General features: G+C 46.9%; 1 long non-coding RNA gene across 1 annotated transcript in view; it reads left to right on the top strand.

Annotated features, from left to right (window-relative positions):
- Positions 1-20,520, top strand: part of LOC138517057 (uncharacterized) — a 71,293-nt gene that overhangs the window by 27,957 nt on the left and 22,816 nt on the right. Inside the window, exon 2 of the long non-coding RNA XR_011282350.1 lies at positions 5,198-5,261. This is a non-coding gene — a long non-coding RNA (uncharacterized lncRNA). The remainder of the gene's footprint in view (positions 1-5,197; positions 5,262-20,520) is intronic.

Raw genomic sequence — 20,520 nt, 5'->3', positions numbered from 1 at the left:
AAGGAGGGTGATGATGTCTCTCACCACCCGGTTTAGTTCTCTTTCCGTTTCTCCCTCCGACTCCGGGACCCCAAAAATTCTGAGGTTGTTCCTCCGTTCCCTATTTTCGAAGTCGTCCATTTGTCTGGCCCTCTCCTCTTCTCTTTTTTTCTAGTACATGTCCATCTCTTGAGTCATTGTTGAGGACTGGTTGGTCTCCAGCTGCAACAGTCTGCCCTCGACCTTGTCCACCCTGCGGTCCATGTTCCTCATTTTCTGGTCAATGTCCGCCCGCATGTCTCTAATCTCCTGCAGGACCGAGGCAAAGCCCTTTTCCATTGTAAGGGACGGCGGGGGCGAGGTCTCGGGCTGGAACATTCTAGTCGTCCGATCCAGCCCGCTAATCTCCCTTCTGGTAACGATACTCCTGGAGGGTTTGGCACCAGCTCATCCGATCTCCCTATCTCTCCCTCTGGCCGGTGGTCTCCGGGGGCCAAGAGCGAGGATCCTGCTGGGCGACCGCCCTCACTCCTCCAGGCAAAACCGCTCCATGTGGGGCTATCTTTGAGCGGGCACACGCCCCGCCAGTCTCCGGCGGGGGCCTCTCACTCTCTACACACCCTTTTCCCACTGCTTGTGGTCGTCTGTCCCTGTGTTGGGGGGGGTGGCGACGATGAGTATCAAATTGTAGTCGAATGAGGGTCCAGGCTAGGCTTGCTGGTTAGGTACTATCGGCCATGTTTCCTTCTGAGATCGTCTCCGGGCGGGCACTCGCCCTGGGACGAAGCCCAGGGGCCACCACCTGTAGTAGTCCCTCACCTCCTTCTCCGGCCGTGCTCCGCTATTGTCCGCGGACACTGCTCTGGTTTCCCTTGTCAGGGACCGTTGGTCGGGGTCCCGGCACCCCTGTTGTTCGACTCTGTGATCGGGTGCTCGGGTCAAGCGGGCTGCCTCTCTTCTGGTGGATTCGGGATCGCGGCTCGAGTCGCCGCCACCAGGGGCTTCTGCTCTGGGCTGGTCGGTCCTCCCGTGCCGCGGTGCCCCAACGGTGGAGTCCCCGCCGAAGTGCCGGCGTGTACGGTGGCCGGGGTAGACTGGAGGGGTCAGGCGCGCTTACAGGCCTCAACAGCTACTTGTTAGGAGGTGTCTATACTTACATCATTTCAGCTGCTGCCATGTAACCTAGTTACCAAAGAACCTTTGTTGTTATGATTAAGCAAAGGTTCTAGATTCGAGCAGCAGAGAGAGGATTGAGAGCAGGAGGACAGCCCACAGCTGGGGGCCTTTCTCTTGGATGAACTAACTAAATAAATCCTCACTAAAGACAAAGATTGCAGTGAAGTGTGGTCATTTACATATTAACACTACTGCGTACCACAACTCCCAGCGCAGCTCTGGAGGCGGGCGGGGCCTCCCGCGGATTCTCTCGTTGGGCCGCGGGGCCTCGTTCTTGGGCTTCCGAGGGTCTTTCGGCGTCGCTCTTTCGCCCGGAGGGTGCCCCGGGGTTCGCCACCACTGAGAACTGCAGCTATTTCGTGGTGGTCACGGGGGGGCTCAATCCCTCAACACGGCCCAGTTTCGGCGGGACCGGTGTCTTCAGGCAGCCATCGCCTGTGTGCCCCCTGGTGGCCTCCACGATGGAGTATTTTTAATAAGAACGGTACAGTAGTGATGGGACGGAAATTAGTGGGGATGTTGGGGGCTAGTGTTGTTTTTTTTTAATAGGGGTAGACCCCAAGCTGTTTTTAGATCTTTCGGTACTGTATTAGAGGCACATGAGCTGTTGAAGAGGCTGGTGCCAAAGGGTGCAAGTTCTGATGCACATTCTTTTACCAGGGTTGTCGGGCAGATGTCGACCTTTGCATCTAGAAGGTTTTAAGCTTTTGATAATATTAATAGTATCAGAGATGGAAAGTGGTGCGAATGAAAATTTGTTTGCCTATATTGAGGGAGGTGAGGTTGGCTGTGTTTGGATAAGGCAACGTTTAGATTTCTTTTCTTCTATTTTTCGTTGAAGTGAAGAGAGGCATTTTGAAAGTTGGAGCACCATTGTTCGTCTTTGACAGTATGATCCGGAGTGGGTGCTGGGGATTCTAATTCACGGAGAATGGTGAATTGTTCTCTGGTGTTGGATTGGGCATTGGATATTCTCTGGTTATAAACTTCACTTTTGGCTGAGAGGATTTCTTTTTTGTAGTTATTCGCTGCTGCCTGAAAAGGCTTTTGTTCTGTATAGTTGGTGATTTGCGCCAGTTATTTTCTGCAGATCTTTTGGAACCACGCATTGTTCTGAGTTCTGGGGTGAACCAGGGGTTAATATGTGCTGAGCGTTTGGGTTTTTTTCTTTTTTGGGGAGCAACTTTTTCAATAACCTCTGACATGATTTTGTTGTATTGACATATTAGAGTTGATGAGTCATTGTCTAGATGCGTCGAGTCGAGAAAGGGCGTTAGGAGAGGTAGCATGTTGTCTTTATTCATATTCTTACAGCTTCTAGAAGGAGCCATAAGTGCTGGTGATGGAAGGATCTGATTTTTTAGTAATAATAGTGGAGGTGAAGATTATGGTGTTGTGGTCTGACCAGGGTGTGGGGACATGATATGATAGGTTATTTATAACAGGCTTAATACCCAGAGGTTTCTAAGCGCGGACCCAGGGATCAAACCTGTGGTGCTCCGTGTCGTAATGCTTCCAAGGTGAGCACGTTGCCCCTGAGCTATCCTCCCTAGACGTAATATTAGATTGTATTTTATTGGTACAGTTAGTTCTGCTAACCAATCCAAAGTACATCCTTTTTCGTCGCTAGGGGCATAGATCCTTTGGGTGAACCATTGGGCTTCCATAGATTTGGCTTAGAGGTCTGCGTGGATGTCTGAAGGGTCATTCAAACCGAAGTTGAAATCACCCATGATAATTGCTTTGGAGTGAGGTTTCATGTTGTGTACCAGAAGTGACGTGATGTCATCTTCGAAGGTGGAGATGGCGCCAGGGGGCCTGTAGAAGATGTGAAGAGTGAGTGTGCAGGAGGGTGTAAGGGATATTTTTAAGGTGATGACATCACCTGCACTGAAGGGGAGATCGGAGGAGATCCATATATTTAGCGTGTCCTTAGCTAGTTCGGCTACTCCTCCTCCTGATGTATCATTATCCTTTCTAAAGATGGTGTACCCCTCTGGAATGTCTAGGGAGAGCTGTGGGCCTGAGGCTGAATGTAGCCAATTTCTGTAGCTGCTAAGAAGTCAAGGTCGTTGGATGTGATAACGTCTGCGATATCCAGAGCGTGCGCAGTGATGGATCTGGCGTTGATGAGTGCCCCTTTTTATTGTGGTTGCATTCATGCTGGCAGAGGCCTGACTAGAGGTTGCTTTGTGGAGTTGAGTCATTTGGTGTGTGTGGGAGTGGTGTGACAAGGTTGGTGGCGGTGAGGATAGGTGATTTATTTGACCGTACGTGTGAGCGTGAGGAGTGCTCTCATCAGTCCCATGCTGGGACGTGAATGCAGAGGAGTGGTGGCTGGGGTGTCTGTATACAGGGAGTTCTGTGTGTAATGGGTTGAGGTATCATATGCGTGTCTCTGCCCTGTTCTTGCAGAAAGACGGTAAAGAAGGTTCATCTGGGGGCAATGCAGTTAATGGGAGATGATTGGTGTGGGATAGTGGTCTAGTCAAGCCTTTAATGGGAGAGCAGGTGTTAGTGGGAGGTGAGATGAAGGGAAAGGTGCAATTCTGTTGAGGAAAGGAGTAGGGCAAGGGAAAGGGTAATGACAGGGGCAACGTAAGCGGGCTGTGCCCTTTCCTAATTGGATATAGTTTAGATTAGGTTTTTTCCAACTTACCTTGTTTAATAAAAACCCTTGAACTGTAATCACTTGTCTGTCTATTCTTGATACCATGCCTTCCTTACAGTACTTTGCGGGCTCAGTGGGCTGCGTTGAGGGTTGTGGTGTTCCTCTGTTGGATTTGGGTCTGGTGGGCCAGTTCCTTAGGAGCCTAGCGTCTTCTAGTCCTCATGTGTGTTCGGGTTCCCCTTCATGGGTTCTGCCCCTGGTTTTACGCTTTATTCAGTCAGCACCTTTTGAACTGATTGGGCCTATGGATCTTAAACACCTTACGCTCAAGACAGCCTTTCTGGTTGCAATCTCCTCTGCGGTGTGGCTGGGGGAGATTGGGGCTCTCTTGTGCCGTTCTCACTTTCTTTGTGTCTTGCCTGACTGCTTGCTTTTGAGGTGTGATCCACGGTTCTTGCCCAAAGTTGCCTCTAAGCTCCATCTGACTTAGGAATTGTTCCTCTCGTTTTTTTTCCTGACCCTTTGTCCCCAGAGGAGGTGTCTTGGCACTCCCTTGATGTGCGTTGTACGGTCCTGTAGTACCTGGCCAGAATGAAAACTGTTTAGCGTTCCGACAGTCTTCTGGTTACCTTTGGTGCGGCTTGGGCGGGGAGTAAGGCTTTGGTTGTTTCCATTAGTCGCTGTATCAAGTTGGTGATCTCTGTGGCATATTTGTCCTCCGGTCATTCTGTCCCTTTGGGTTGTCAAGGGCGCTTGTCCAGGGGTATGTCTGCTTCCGTGGCAGATGCTTAGGGTGTTCAGTTGCATGAGATTTGCATAGCCGCTATCTCGGTGGATCCCAATACCTTTATTACACATTATAGGCTTAATGTGGGCAGTTCTAGGGATAGTTCTTTTGGTGTGGGGCTGCTGTCCGTGGCCCAGCTGTGATGTTCTGTTGATCAATTGCTCATTAAACCTGGTATGTTTTCATTGATCCTGGGTGTCCTCTTGCTTCCTGCTTTCCTTTGGGCCCTTCCACATGGTTTGGCTTGGGTATGCCTCATTGGTGAGTACTGGGATGAGGAAGAGGGACGTGGAGGTAATGCTCAGATTACTTACCAGTAATCTTCATTACTCCTAGTCCAACTTTCCTCATCACAGTACTACCGACCCTCTGCGCCCTCCCGTGGTGTGGAAGGTCCCAGTGTCTGTACAGGCTTGCAAAGTACTGGTGTATTGTGGGAAAGTGGGAGGTTATACCTCCGGGGGAGCGGGGCCTCATTGGTGAGTAGTGTGACGAAGCATAGGACTAGGAGTAATGAAGATTACCAGTAAGTAATCTTAGCATTATACATTTTCTCTTCTTGTCATGTAACTGCTGGAAGTATTTAATTTAGATCACTCCTGTTGTAGATTATTTAATCATATGATAATGTTTGCTTTCTCCAGACCTGAATACATTATTGGTGTGTCCTCGTGTTCAGCAGAAAATAAGGAGCAAAGGCTACAAAAGGTAAATAAATGCTGTGATATATGTATGCCTCTCTGCACACGTTGTTCTTTGCTTCTGTCTCCCAACCTGCGTACCCATGTCCTCCCTGTACTTTCTTCCCTTTCTCTACTCTTTTTCCTCCCCTCGTGGCCAGGCGTGGACTAGGAACCATAAATGCCCTGGAAAAAGTTGTTAAAGTGGCCATATGTTGCACTGATCAAAGAGGGATAACAAGCGACCCCCTAAACCCTCAACAGAGAGTAATAAGGATAGCAAGGAACCCCATCTCCTCGACAGAGAGCAAGAAGGACAGAAAGCAACTCCATCCCCTCAACAGAGAGCAAGACAGATTGCAAGCAACCCCAACTCCTCAACCGAGAGCATGAAGGATAGCAAGCATCCCCAGCCACTCAACAGAGAGCAAGAAGGATAGCAAGCAACCCCATCCCCTCAACAGAGAGCAAGAAGGATAGCAAGCAACCCTCAAACCTCAACAGAGAGCAAGAAGGATTGCAAGCAACCCCATCCCCTCAACAGACAGCAAGGAGGATAGCAAGCAACCCCATTCCCACAACAGAGAGCAAGAAGGATAGCAAGCAACCCCATCCCCTCTACAGAGAGCAAGAAGGATAGCAAACAACCCCATCCCCTCAACAGAGAGCAAGAAGGATAGCAAGCAACCCCAACCCCTCTCAGAGAGCAGCAAGCAACCCCAACCGCTCAACAGAAAGCAACAAGCAACCCCAACCCCTCAACAGAGAGCAGCAAGCAACCCCAACCCCTCACCAGAGAGCAGCAAGCAACCCCAACCGCTCAAGAGAGAGCAACAAGCAACCCCAACCCATCAACCGAGAGCAGCAAGCAACCCCCAACCCCTTAACAGAGAGCATGGACTAAGGTAAACGTGTGGATTTTATAGTACGTTTACCTATAAAGCATGATTAAAAAGTCACGTTTGAAACTTTTTCAACGATCCTGTACATATACATTTGCCTTATCATCCAATCAAAAGAAATGTAGAAATCCAAGAATCTCTGTTCTCCAACCCTTTCACAATCCATTGCTTAATAAAGATGAACTGACAGCAATCAAAACCAGCCCACTGGGAGTCCCCTGAACCCCTCACCCACGCTGGACACAGAATAATGAACAGATTACTTTTCAAGGGCAACCGTAGCATACCACAATGAGGGTATGTGCCTTCTAGCATAGGCACAGGACCCGGTCTAATAATGGCAGGTACAAGGCAGATGTGCAGGCGGTAGTATAGCTGTAGGGCGCAGCGCAGGTCCACCTTCCCTTGCATAGGCACATCCTCAAGGAATGTTTAAGTGCAACGTGGAAGATACACATACCATGGCATAAGTGGAGGATATGGTAGCATCGTGAAAGATATGCATGCAGTAGCATAAGTAGAAGGATATGGCAGCAACATGGAAGATGCACATACCGTAGCATACGTATGGGATATGGCAGCAACATGGAAGATGCACATACCATAGCATAAGTATGGGATATGGCAGCATCATGAAAGATATGCATGCAGTAGCATAAGTAGAGGATATGGCAGCAACATGGAAGATGCACATACCATGGCATAAGTGGAGGATATGGAAGCATCATGAAAGATACACATGCCATACCTCAGACATCCCCCTCTCTAACCCTCTCATTCCGGGGCACATTTCGGACTTTGCGGGGGTGTCTGGGTAATAAATTCTGGGGCGATGTGCGCAAATCATACCTCTGCAGATTCCCACGGGTGTCCTCTTTTCGTAAATGCATGGGGTTCCCTGTTTTCCTCGGTGGCTTGGACACCCGAGGCCCATATCTGTAAGTTGCGCCGGTCGGCAGAATGTCTGAGATTTCCCTCTGACAACAGACTTGGGGTTACTTGTGTTTTAGGCTTTCCCCTTGGCGGCCAGGTAGTTGCACCCACACATGTGAGGTACCGTTTTCATCGGGACACCTGTGGGAACGCGGGACGGTAGGCCATGTGTTGTTGGGGGCGTGTTTCGATGGGTGCGGCGAGCTAAATGTGCGGAAAAAGCGTTTTTTTCCCCACATTTCGGACTTTGCAGGGCTGTCTGGGTAAAAAAATCTGGGGCGATGTGCGCAAATCACACCTCTGCGGATTCCCACGGGTGTCCTCTTTTCGAAAATGCATGGGGTTCCCTGTTTTCCTCGGTGGCTTGGACACCCGAGGCCCATATCTGTAAGTTGCGCCGGTTGGCAGAATGTCTGAGATTTCCCTCTGACAACAGACTTGGGGTTACTTGTGTTTTAGGCTTTCCCCTTGGCGGCCAGGTAGGTGCACCCACACATGTGAGGTACCGTTTTCATCGGGACACCTGTGGGAACGCGTGACGGTAGGCCATGTGTTGTTGGGGGCGTGTTTCGATGGGTGAGCCGAGCGAAATTTGCAGAAAATTTGTTTTTTTCCCCACATTTCGGACTTTGCGGGGCTGTCTGGGTAATAAATTCTGGGGCGATGTGCGCAAATCATACCTCTGCGGATTCCCACGGGTATCCTCTTTTCGGAAATGCATGGGGTTCCCTGTTTTCCTTGGTGGCTTGGACACCCGAGGCCCATATCTGTATGTTGTGCTGGTCGGCAGAATGGCTGAGATTCCCCTCTGCAAACAGACTGGGGGTTGCTTGCGTTTTCGGCTTGCCCCTTGCCGGCCAGGTAGGTGCACCCACACATGTGAGGTACCGTTTTCATCGGGACACCTGTGGGAACACGTGACGGTAGGCCATGTGTTGTTGGGGGCGTGTTTCGATGGGTGCGTCGAGCGAAATGTGCGGAAAATGCGTTTTTTTGCCCAAATTTCGGACTTTGCAGGGGTGTCTGGGTAAAAAATTCTGGGGCGATGTGCGCAAATCATACCTCTGCGGATTCCCACGGGTGTCCTCTTTTCGGAAATGCATGGGGTTCCCTGTTTTCCTCGGTGGCTTGGACACCCGAGGCCCATATCTGTACGTTGTGCCGGTCGGCAGAATGTCTGAGATTTCCCTCTGAAAACAGACTTGGGGTTACTTGTGTTTTAGGCTTTCCCCTTGGCGGCCAGGTAGGTGCACCCACGCATGTGAGGTACCGTTTTCATCGGGACACCTGTGGGAACGCGGGACGGTAGGCCATGTGTTGTGTTTGTGTGGTTTTCATAACGTTTTGACCCATTTGCTGGTGCCCTTTGTCTCACAACCCTTTCTTTTCACAAATGTGACCTACATTTAGTCGCTGCTTTAGCCACCATACACTTTTGTAACCTGCACAAGTCACCTACTCTTGAAAAGGTCTTCCTGTGCTCTTTCAGAAATGTATGGCTGCCGTTCCTCACCACATTGGTTTTCCCAATTTACACATGCTAAGTGCGTCTGGTCAGGCCGTGAGCGTAAAACTCCTGTGTACCATGGCTCAGTGTTTGGCTTGTGGTATTGCTTGTTTTGTAAAAACACTACAAAAATGGTATGCTCTCCTAACTGCAAAAGTCGGGGGAATGTAGCGGAGCATTGCTTTTCTCAAAATTCATAGAAGCCATTGCCGTACCAAGCCAACCATGTCCAACACATACCTTTTTTTCAGTCATTTTCCCGCTTTTCCCCCATTCGATGGCAGTTTCCCCTACCTAGTTGTTGCCTGACCTATGCAAATCACCCCTTCCTAAACTTGGAATTTTGTCTACTTTTCAGAAATATATGCCTTTCTGTCCTCCAATGTGGCTTGCCTGCCCTTTTCTTCCATTCCGTCCATGCGTGTCCAATTGGCAAAAATGGCAAAAATCACCTACCTCTCACAAAACGGTTGAGAACCACATCAAAATAATTTGTTTCCATTTCCACTCAACCTGTTCCTGAAAGCCAACACATTGGGGAACTCAGCACAGCAAACCATTTGTTCCTAGCTCTTACAAGGAAAAAACCACAGGCTTCTTTGTACATCATTTTATTGGCATTTTTTGAAAAAAACCCAAATTTTCACACTTTTTCCTTATTTTCTCTCACCCCCCTACAGCAACCTGGGATACATGTGGGGAAAAAGGAGCCAAATTTGGCCGAGATATCTCATGTAACAAAAAAGATACAAGCCATTGAATGGCCACATACCAAAATCACCAAAAAAGGCTCTGCCACTGGGGAGAAATACCCATGGCACTTAAAGGGTTAAGTACTCACTTTTTTTTAGTACTTTCTACTAAGTTATGTTATCTCATATAATTCATGATGGCATAGCCCCACTTCAATTTCACACTATAAGTTATCTCTAGATTCATCTAGAAAATAATAGAATTTCATTTTAGACTTCTTTAGAAATCGCCATCGACTGTAATTTAATTGCGAGTTCCTAGTTGATTTTACAAAGTAGCCTTGTTAACAGAAAAATAACCTTGTTTTGCAATCCCCACGTACATGTATTCCACAACCATTCCCTAGCTGGGACAGTATCACCTAGTCGCTCACTGCCAAATATCTGAATACAAAGATGTTCAAAGTAAGGACAATAAATGATTAAATGTTTTGCTGTTTCTTTCAGCGTCACAACCCTACAAAATCTACAGTAGCTCTTATCACAATTTCTTAAATCGGAATACCAATTCTTAATTCGCTCCAGTGTTGGAGTTTGGTTCAGTTTGAATCTTAGGTAACTACCTGTATTTTACTACACGAAAATTGGAGTATATACAATTGGCGGGTAAACGTTTTGTTATGAATTTTGTGTTTTCTTTGTAAGAAGCCAATGAGGCAATTCAATCCGTAGTGTGACACCAATCAAGTTCAAAGAGTTTTTGCTTAACATGACCAAGCCTGTATTCCAAATCCTCTGGCTTCAGCCCCATTTCCCATAATAGAGCTACCATTCTGTCATAGTAGTTGGCAACTGAAGGGGGGTTGCGCTCCCTTATCATATCTCCCATATTCTCATATAATGAGTTGGCCGGTGGATACAACATCTTGGCCAAATTTGCTGGCGCACCTTTTGGCGCACATTTCTTACAGCCGCAGAGACGCTACCGCCTGCTTTCTTGTGGCGGTCGTGTTTGTGCCTGTGCGCTGGTTTGAGCGTGCGCTTTTTTGCCCTATTCTATTCCATGAATATGTGTTGTAGGCGAGCGTGTGGGCGTTCCGCGCACTTGTGCCCTGTACTTCCCCCGTGACGCCCACGTTTTGGCAAGTTGTTCCCCATTCCGAGTGTTACGCCCGTGTTCCGCCTACTTTTGTTGCGTGCGCAGCGCTATGTGCGAATTTCGCTGTGGCCTGTGCGATTTTCGCTGTGACCTGGCGCACGCTGTTAGATGGCCTGTGCGCCAACGTGCGCCGCGCACTTTTTTATCGCACATCCGCTGGTTTTCTCGCGCACGGCCTTCCATGAATCGACGTGCGCTGCTTTTCGTGCGATTTTCGCAATTGCACTGCGATTTTCGCTATTCCACTGCGATTCGCACGTTTTTGCCCACTTGCGCCGCGCTAATTATTCCATGAATCGGCCTGTTAGATTTTCCTTCATTCTTTTGGGCAATGCATCATTTGCGGTTATCTCTTTATATGTACCTGTGCGTTCGACCCCAAGTGTGTGTTGTGTTTCCAATATTGAAAAGCATACTAATGCAGGTACTGTGTTTCAGGGAGATGCGGATGCCTCCTCTCCAATACAACCATTCATGGCAGTCCATGCAGAGCCAGAGGTATGGATACTGACAGTTCCATCGAAATAGATCATCACTGGTCGAATACTTGTCGTTTGATTGTTGCACACAATGTTTAAATCGTGTTTGGCTATTGAGATGTACCTGTGTGTTCGTCCTCACGTGTGTTTTATGCTAACAATATTTTGATACATAGTAATGAAAGTACTATGTTTCAGGGAGACGATGGAGCCTCATTCCGTGCTGTCTATGCGGATACAGAAAATATAGTCGTTGCAGCTCAAGAGGAAGGGAGGACATGCGGAAACGAATCGGAGCTACAGCGTGCAGATGTTGAAGGTCAAGTCAAAAAAGTTGCAAAGAAAAAAAAACAAAAAAAGGTTAGTTACAAACAGTTCATAACTTTAAAAAAATGTTTGTGCTGGGGACTATTTTATGTTTTTTTCCAGTCAATTCTACTACACTCCATCTTGTGTTTAAACTGAACATCCCTTTTCCAATCTCTCCTCCAGTTACCCGTGGGTGTCAGAACTATACACACACAGACAGTGAAGCGAATGAGAGATGTGGCTTGCCAGACCGTGTACACTATGGAGGAATTATTAATTGAGGCGAGGCATGTTCAGGCTTGAGATGCTCATGTCCAATGGCCAGAACATGAATTAACTGTGTTTGGAGACTACAGCAAAGTTGCATTGGACCATAGCTACAGTGCGACCGCACCACCACAAGAAGATGTTATTGAATGTATTGAAGATAGCTCTGAAGTAGTTGCAGATCAATTTACACAATCTACACCGCCAAAAATTTGCCACCAAAAAACCTGTCGACATTGTTGTGTTCTCCCATCACTGTTGAAGTAATAGATGGCGAAATGACAGAGAATGAACCAGCCGCAGCATCCATAGACGCATCAGAACTTGATATCAGCGATATTACTTACCAATGTGTTGAAATCTCCACAACGTCACAGGCCGAAACAACGTTGACGCAGGATGACAGTCTAATGAAAGAGAGCAAATACATTGTATTCGACAATTGTTCGATGGAAATTATAAGTATGCTGAAATGTGTCCATTCCATTAGAGGGAAAGTATGTGGGAAGCCATTGATTAATGTGACTTGTCAAATAAAAGGCAGTAACGTCAATTAATGCCGCCTGTAGATTAAATCATAGGTTTTCATGGTCTGCACAACCGATGCTGGGGAAACTGCCAGCAGGCAATCTACTGTGTGCAGCTGCATCACTTTTTAGTGGCTCCAGTTTTAGAAAGTTAGAGGCTTTCTTTCAGTTTGTGGGACTCCATTTCATTTCTAAAGCGCTGTACTACATATACCAACGTGATTATCTGTTTCCAGCCATTAGTGATGCTTGGAAAATTGAACAATTGTCTCTAGCAAGTACATTCGAAGGCAAACGATTCAGGCTAGCCGGCGATGGACAGTGTGACAGCCCTGGATTTTCTGCCAAGTACTGCACCTACCACTTTCAGGACATGGATAGTAAGAAAATTGTGAGTTCGGTGGTCGTGCAGGTAACACAATGTACATCGTCAGTGGCCATGGAGAAACTAGGATTTATAAAATCAGTGGAATATCTACAATCAAGGGGAATGCACATCGACCTCATAGCCACGGATAGACACGTTTCAATTGCCAAGACAATGAGAGAGCAGTTCCCACATATTAAACATCAATTTGACGTATGGCATCTTGCTAAATCAATCAATCAATAAGAAAATCTCGGCTGCAGGGAAAAAAAAAGGTTTTGAAAGTATTTTGCAGTGGTCACATTCTATCACCAACCATCTTTGGTGGAGCTCAAAAACTTGAGAGGTCAGTGGAAATACTACTTGAAAAATGGCGGTCACTGATGCACCACTGTACCAACGTTCACCGCTGGACAGCAAATCAACATTTCCACCAATGTGAACATGGCCCTTTTTCCCCAGAGGAGGCACGGAAGAAAAAGTGGTTGATTCCATCTTCACCGACACACAAAGCCATTGAGAAGATTGTTTTCGACAAAACTCTATCAAGAGATTTGAGAGGACTGACAGAATTTGTCACACAGGAGATTTGGAGGTGTTCCACAATATGTGCCTAAACAGGCCAAAGCGCTTGCATTTTAGCTTTCGGGGCATGAAACATCGCACTTTACTAGCGGTCTTGGCCCATAACAGCAATGTCGGACGTGAACAATCTAGGACCAGGGGTAAAGTAAGGATGCCTCGCTACACCAAGGTGTTTTCAAAACGAAGTAAGCAATGGGTGATCAAACCAGTCTATGATGAAATGCAGTTCGACTTTGTGAAAGGCCTTATTGTTGCTGTGTTAGAGAAGCACAGATATTGAATTTTGGACGTTTCTGTGCAGAGCAGTGATCCATTGCCACCGAACATTGCGACTGTGCCATGCCCACCCGAAGCACAGCTGATTGTGAAGTACAAATCCCGGTTTAAATAATTGCAATACAATTGTCTTTTTGTAAATAAATATTATTGTACAGTGTACCTGTAAACCTAACACCTACCTTCACCATCATGGGTGGCGAACAAGCTGGGTGTCATCTTTGAATTCTCTCTATTCACCTCACATATGTGTATGTATATATTTTTCTCATGTCTCATCTCATGTAAATGTAAATGCTGCGCACTGTTAACGGAGGGGAGGCTTGCGTATTGCAAATAATAAAACAAACAAACAAACAATGAATCTCACTTTTAACTCAACTCCTGTGGTACTTTATACTTTCCCTGACCTTCCGCCAAAAATTAAATGTCTCAATTTGGGCTGCAAAGCTGGCAGACAACGGGGACAAAATTGGGGCACTTAGAACGCGCCAGCCAAGCGGGCCGTGGCATTTGCGAGAGAAGCCAGTTCGCATTTGCACATTGAGGCACACTACATAGATGGACTTTAAACTTCAAGTTCTCACAGATGCCTATACTACGTGATGTTGCAAATAAAGAATGCGAAGGACAGCGCCCAGATGAGGCCCACAAGTCGCACTGGAAGTATAGGGGTCTATTGTTTTTTGACCTTGAGACAGGGACCATGCCAAAAGAACTACATTTGAAGGGGGTGCGCAATAACGTAAGCGACGATAAGGCAGAAAATTCAGAAACTAGACCGAGTTTCATTTTAGTTCAGTATACGAAAAATCGTTGTCAAGAGCACGGTCCGTTTTACAGACTGCATTACGAAGAGACACAATGTAAGTAAATCTTTACACGCTTTTATACCGGAATGAAGATTTAATGAATGGATGCATGAATAAATGAATGAATGAAGAGCTAGGAAAAGCAAGTAAAACGTGTTCGTAGTGGGCACATGGGCATGCAGGTCCACTGGTCTCATCGATCTTGGTCCTTGGCCGAGCCACTTTTCCCTACACTGCCTACCTGCACTACGGCACTGTTTCTGTATCCTTCAGCCCCTTCTCCCGACACTTACCTTGCACTTGCCACCAGCTGGCCCTATTATTTAATTTGTATTCTACTAACCATGTACAGCACTTTTACCCCCCTCTCCCTTTCCCCATGTGCGATCAGAAAGACACCTGGCCTAGTAGGATCATTGTCTGTCTGCCCTTGTTCCCCACCTGCCTCGTCACGCCTAGAAACACTTGAGTATAGGCGCGTTACAAATGCCATATCATATATCATATCATTCCTCACGCATGTAGACTAACTGTCGTTTATCATTGTGTGTTGGCCTCTATTTATCTCGTTACTTTTCGCTTTGATTTTAGAGACGAACATACTCCATTGAACTATCCTTGCAAGCAAATAGTTTCTGATCGACCGTAATAAATAAAATGAGTAATATTAATGAAGTTCGGCTAGCGAGACTAATTATAATTTTTTTGTTTTCATAACAGGTATTTGATCCCATTCTGCCACTGCCATCTGTTTGAGACACCGGCGGATGGATTCTTCAGCAGACACCTGCAGCTTCGTGTCAACTGGAGCATGATCACCATATTATGGGACGATCGCCAAGGGCCCACATGCCCTTACGCTGTACTAGTGGCTAGAAGCAACATATCCACCTTTAGGCTGGACTATTGCCTAGTTGATGGAACAGCCTTGCGGTTCACCGTGCTTCCAAAGTGATTCTTTTTATGAAAATGAACACCCTGTGTACCATAAAGGTACAGCGCGTTTACTCAAGATGAAACGGAACAGTTATTGCGGATACAGATAAAAGAAAATAATTGGCTTTCGGAGTTCATATGGCAATTGCTGAATATTCTCTAAACATTTAATGTCAAATAAATGTACTTTACCAAATGTACCGTGTTGCTGTTTCATTTTAAAGTACAGTTTCATATTCCGAATTGTGGCGCGCTGTGTTGTGAGTTGATCTCTGTTGGTTTCCGGGTTCTGTGTGGAGTCGCGCAGAAGACGACTGGGCGCGTTTGCCTACGCAGCACAGTAACGTTACGGAGAGAGGCGGGGAATATGAATGTTTTGAGAATGTCAGGCTCAGGGGTGGGGGAATTGATTTAGTGCCGCAAAAGCAGGTCAGCCAGGGCGATCGGGGAAAAGATAGGATTATCAGAAAATGGCGGCTCCCTGGTGCTTGTTTTCGCGTGCGTTTAATGGACGAAAACTTGGGTAAGGTCCATAGGAAAGTTTTCTAAAATCGAGCCACGTACGCTTAAAAAAACATGGCCGACCCGTAGGGACAATAACCTTTTTTACTAGACCATGCCTTTAAGGTGTTTGTTAGGCCAAGGATGAGGATTTCAGTCTTTTCCCCGTTAAGACACAGGCCATTGATTGCCATCCAGGCTTGGATAGTGGCATAGATGTTGTGCAGGGTCGTGGTGTCTTGGTGATAGAGTCCAGATAGGGGAATAAGTACTTGGGTATCGTCTGCATAGTTGGTATATGCTATACCCATAGAGTCCAGTAGGTCGAAAAGGGGTTTTGTGAAGAGGTTATAGAGGGTGGGGGCTGTACAGGATCCTTGGGGGACACCGCAGTTGATAGTAGTAGGGTCTGCGTTTGCTGTTTCCGAATAGACCTTCATGGCTCTACCTTCAAGGAACGATGTGATTCAAGATGCTGCTTGCTTGGAGAAATGAGCTGCATGGGTGAGGTGAGTGGTAAGAGTTTGGTGATCTACCAAATCAAATGCAGCTAATAGATCAAGTAGGAGGAGTACTGCAGGTTTGCCTTTATCTATGATCTGAGAGATTTGATTTTTTAGGTCCAATAAGGCGGTTTCTGTCCCGTGCCCATCAAGGAATCTGGATTGTCTTTTGCCTAGTATGGAGTTAGCTTCTATGTATGATTGTATCTGGCTGTGAGCTGCTTTGTCTAGGATTTTTAAGAGGAACGGGACTGTCATTATAGGTCTGTAGTTGTTGGGATTTGTTGGGTCAAGCGTGGGCTTTTTTAGGAGTGGCCGTACCCAGGCTTCCTTGAGATTGACTGGGACGGTACCTGTTTGGAAGGAGGCAATGATGAAAGCAGTAATCAATGGTGCTAGGTCATTGGCACATTCCTTGATGAGTTTGGGCGGGCAGATGTCAGCTTTGCAGAGGTATGGTTTGAGGTTTTTGATGAGGTTGAGGACCTCCAGTTCAGTGACGTCTCTGAAAGTGAATTGAGAGTGGTTTGTCTTGAGAAGAGCGGTTGTTTTTTTGAATCGGGAGGGTTTTGCGATGGTTTTGGATTTTGTTCTGTAGGAGTTTTATTTTGTTGAGCATGGCGAACTGAATGCTAGCGCACCAGGCTTTGTCTTTGGTTATCTCTTCAGTGCTAGCTGGTGGAGTGACTAGTTCGTTAAAGATTGCAAATAGTTCTTTAGCTTTGGAGTTGGCCTTTGAGATCCTGTCATTGAACGAGTTTGATTTGGCTGCTAAAATGGCTTTTTTGTATTGGAGGGCTATTTGTTTGAAAAGGCTCTTATTTATGTCACTGGGATCCTTTTGCCAGTTTTTTTGCGCCTGACGCTTTGAGTTCGGAGGGTTTGGAGTTCATCCGAGAACCAAGAGTTGCAGTGGAATGATATTTTTTCTTTCTTATTTTCGAGGGGGGCTATAGAGTTTATGGCATTGGTGAGAGTCTCATTAAAGATTGCTGATAGTATGTTTGGGTCCTGAGAGAACGGTGGTGCTAGGCAGGGATTTTTGAGGTGCGGACTGAGTTTTTTTGAGCTTCTTGTTGTGGCAGGTGGTGCATATGTGAGATTTTTAGGTTTGGGGTTGGTGGGGATAAGGAATTCTATACAAGTGTGGTCCGTCCAGAGGATGGGGGTATTAGCCGTAATGTGGGAGGCACAGTTATGGTCCATGACCCAGTCAAGGGTGCGGCCTTTGGAGTGAGTGGAGGTGAGGACTCCTTAAACAAATCCTAGATCTGCAAGTTCTTTCGCTAGGGTTATGGCGGATTTATCTTTAGGATCATTATATCCTAAGTTAAGGTCTCCTAGTAGGAGGATTTTGGTGGACATTTTGATGTTGTTGCTAATCCGATGGTAGAGGTGTTCTTGGAAATCTGCTGGGAGTCCAGGGGGTCTATATAGAATGTGTATGTTGATTAGATTGTTGGGGGAGAGCGAGAGCTTGGCTGATAGGATATCAGCTTTTCCACTCCAAGTGGTGGGGTCTGCTAGTCTGATGGACAGAGAGTCTTTATGGATAAGGGCGACTCCCCCTCCAATCTTGTCACATCTATCTTGCCTGAGGATGGAGTAGCTTGTGGGTAGGGCTAGTGCGATGGCTGGGCAGGAGGCATCATGGAGCCATGTTTCGGTGATGCATAGTAGGTCCAAATTGAGTGTGGATAGGAGGTCATTTATCTCTAGGGCATGTGCAGGTAGGGATCGGGCGTTCAGTAGTGCAGATTTGAGAGGAGGGTGTAGTGTGCTTTTGATATTTTTGTCTTGGGTGGTAGTGGGGGGCTTAGTGCGAGGTAGAGTCGTGGCAGGTTGGGGAGAAGGGGGGAGAGGGGTCGTGTATTTGCTTAGCTTAGATTGGGGTAATGGTGCAGTGCGGGAGCCTAGTCTGGTGTTTCTAGTTGTGATGGGTGTGGGTACACCGGGTATGTACCTGGGACTAGATCGAATCCTGAGGTTACAGAGTCTGGTAGCTGGGCTAGGTGGCAGAGATTGTATAGTGTTGGTGTCTGGTGCTGTGGCAGGTGAATCTGGTGCCGAGTGCTGGGTGTGGAGAGCTAGGTATGTATGGGGCGGTGTAGCGGTCATTATAGTGAGGGCTATAAGGAATCCTATTAGGCTGGTTGAGTGGAGTGAGGCAGGGAGAGTGCGGGATGGTGAGTCTGTGTTAAAATAGGGAGGTGGACTCTTGTATGGCATGGTGGGGGGAAAGGTTGCTAGGAGTGTGTGTGTAGCCGGTGATTGGCAAAGGCAGGTAGCACTGGATCAGAGCTTCAGTAGGTTATAGTGGTGTCTAGAGCCGGTTTTCTATGTGGTAGCATGCCGAAGCTGAACGGAGGTGGGACACAGGGGCAGCAATACACAAATCACAATGCCTAGATTTGAAATTCTAGGTGGATGCAAAGACAATAATATCACAGTGGGCAGCAGTTCAGCGCAAAATCACAACGCCTAGATCACAGTGAGCAGCAGTTCAGCGCAAAATCACAACACCTAGATTTGAATTCCAGGATGGGGGCAAAGTCAATATAGTCTCAATGGGCAGTGGTGCAGTTCAACAAGGTCACAACGCCTAGATTTGGATTTCTAGGTGGGAGTAAGAATCAGTAGTGACCCAATCAGTAGTGTCACAGTGGGCATCCGAACAACAAAATCACAACACCTAGATTCGAGTATCTATGGGGGACGAGAATCAATAAGTTTGCAATGGGATAAGTTATGCAGGTGACATTTTAGCAGGGTATAGCATTATGGTCAAAGTAGGCAAATAAAGCGGTTGCAGTATATACAAATCAATGTGGTTACAATGAGCAAGTATCAAAGTCGTCACAAGTGTTTAGTGCAGAATGCTCATAGAATGCTGGGTTCAGTGTAGTCACCGTAAAAGAGTCTCACTCTTGGCAGGAGAAAAAAATAAACCCCAAAAATCCAGCAAAGCTGCTGGGGGACTCACTAGGTTAGGAAATTCAGCCTAAACAGAGAATTCTCCCTAACACAGGGACCCCCCAAGAGGGAGGAGGGGAAAGGAGAAAGGAAACAAACTGCAGCATTAAGAGTGGACAATGGCAAGAGCTGGAAACCAGACACACGGGATAACACCAGTGACTAGACAACCAAGTGATTGGTTACATATCCAGGGCTATTTCCTAGTCAAATGCAATCCCTCTTAGAAGGCATACCGACATGCTGGACATATGTTTAATGCATATACTGTACAGATAAGGGAAGGGGACTTGCTCCACAATTCCTAGAGAAATCTAGACACTTACAAATCCCATGCACACTCCAGCAGTTAAGATATGGCATTTGTAAGCCATACTTGCACAACACATATAATTACAAACCAGAGCTACTACAAAGGTATGAGCTAGAATGGTCTCCGCAACCAGAAGCAGATGCAGCAGTACCAGACATCCTACTTTGAATGTTTGCAAATATACTATACAGTGATAGAAGTGCTGTTCCAGCAGTTGGGACACACAAAGTATTCTTCTGCCTGTGCTGCTGTAAAAGGGCGATTCAACCATAACAATGGGCCTCATTACGAGGTTGTTGTCGACCCCGTAACACCGGATCCACCGCCTGACTTCCCGGTGCCACCAGGGAATTACAAGTCCTGGCAGAGCGGGAATTCAGCGGCAGGTTTTGTAAGTCCTCTATAAAACTCCATGAGAATGTGGACTTGGAAGCATCGGCACCATTGCACAGCGGGCTGGAAGGCAGACTCATAGCATGGCCGGTAAGCTTACTGCTCCCTTGTTTTCAGACCGCCACGCTCGTAATGAGGCCCAATGAGTTTGCCCACCAGGATACACAAACGGAACGTTTAGGGGATACATAAGGATAATAATTACGATTATTATTATTGTTATGGTAATTGAGTGTAGACATGGATGCGAGAAGCAACGCAACGGTTTTCAGAGGTAACAGAACAGATGTACATTAGTGGATGGGATACAGAGGGTCACAGAGGAGGGCTGCAGCTGTACCGGGTGTCGGGAGGAGAGGGGCTGGCAGCGTCCAGTGAGTCAGATGGCATGAGGGGTGGTGTGATGGCATCAGCTCAGGATGGTGAGTTACAGGGCCTCCTCCTTGCACTAAAACAAATTGATCCACATAGGCCCACTGCGATTGTATCTTTTTCTGTCTGTGTAGTTCACGGTTATACTTTTGACCCTCAATGTTGGTGAGCCAACTCATTCGGAGATTCTAAAGGCAAGGCAATATTGTCAAAACAAATTTGGCAAAAAAGTATGGGACATCCAAACGGTTAGACCTCTCATCTGGGTGTACACACAAATGATCCAGTGCACAGTGCAGGCAATGCACTTGCTGATCAGACTGCAAGACAGTGGATTGTACAAAAGTAGTGGCAGCGTTAACAGGCTCAGCTACCTACATAGATGAGGACTGTGAGGGTGCAAAAGTACGGGTCTGACACACAGGTGGCATATTTGTTGGCAAATAATTTTATTAAAGATAAAAAAAAGCCCTATCGAGCC

Source organism: Ambystoma mexicanum, chromosome 6q (assembly GCF_040938575.1).
Source record: "Ambystoma mexicanum isolate Mex_15411 chromosome 6q, UKY_AmexF1_1, whole genome shotgun sequence".
Lineage (NCBI taxonomy): Eukaryota > Metazoa > Chordata > Amphibia > Caudata > Ambystomatidae > Ambystoma > Ambystoma mexicanum.
This window is presented reverse-complemented; position numbering and strand designations above follow the sequence as displayed.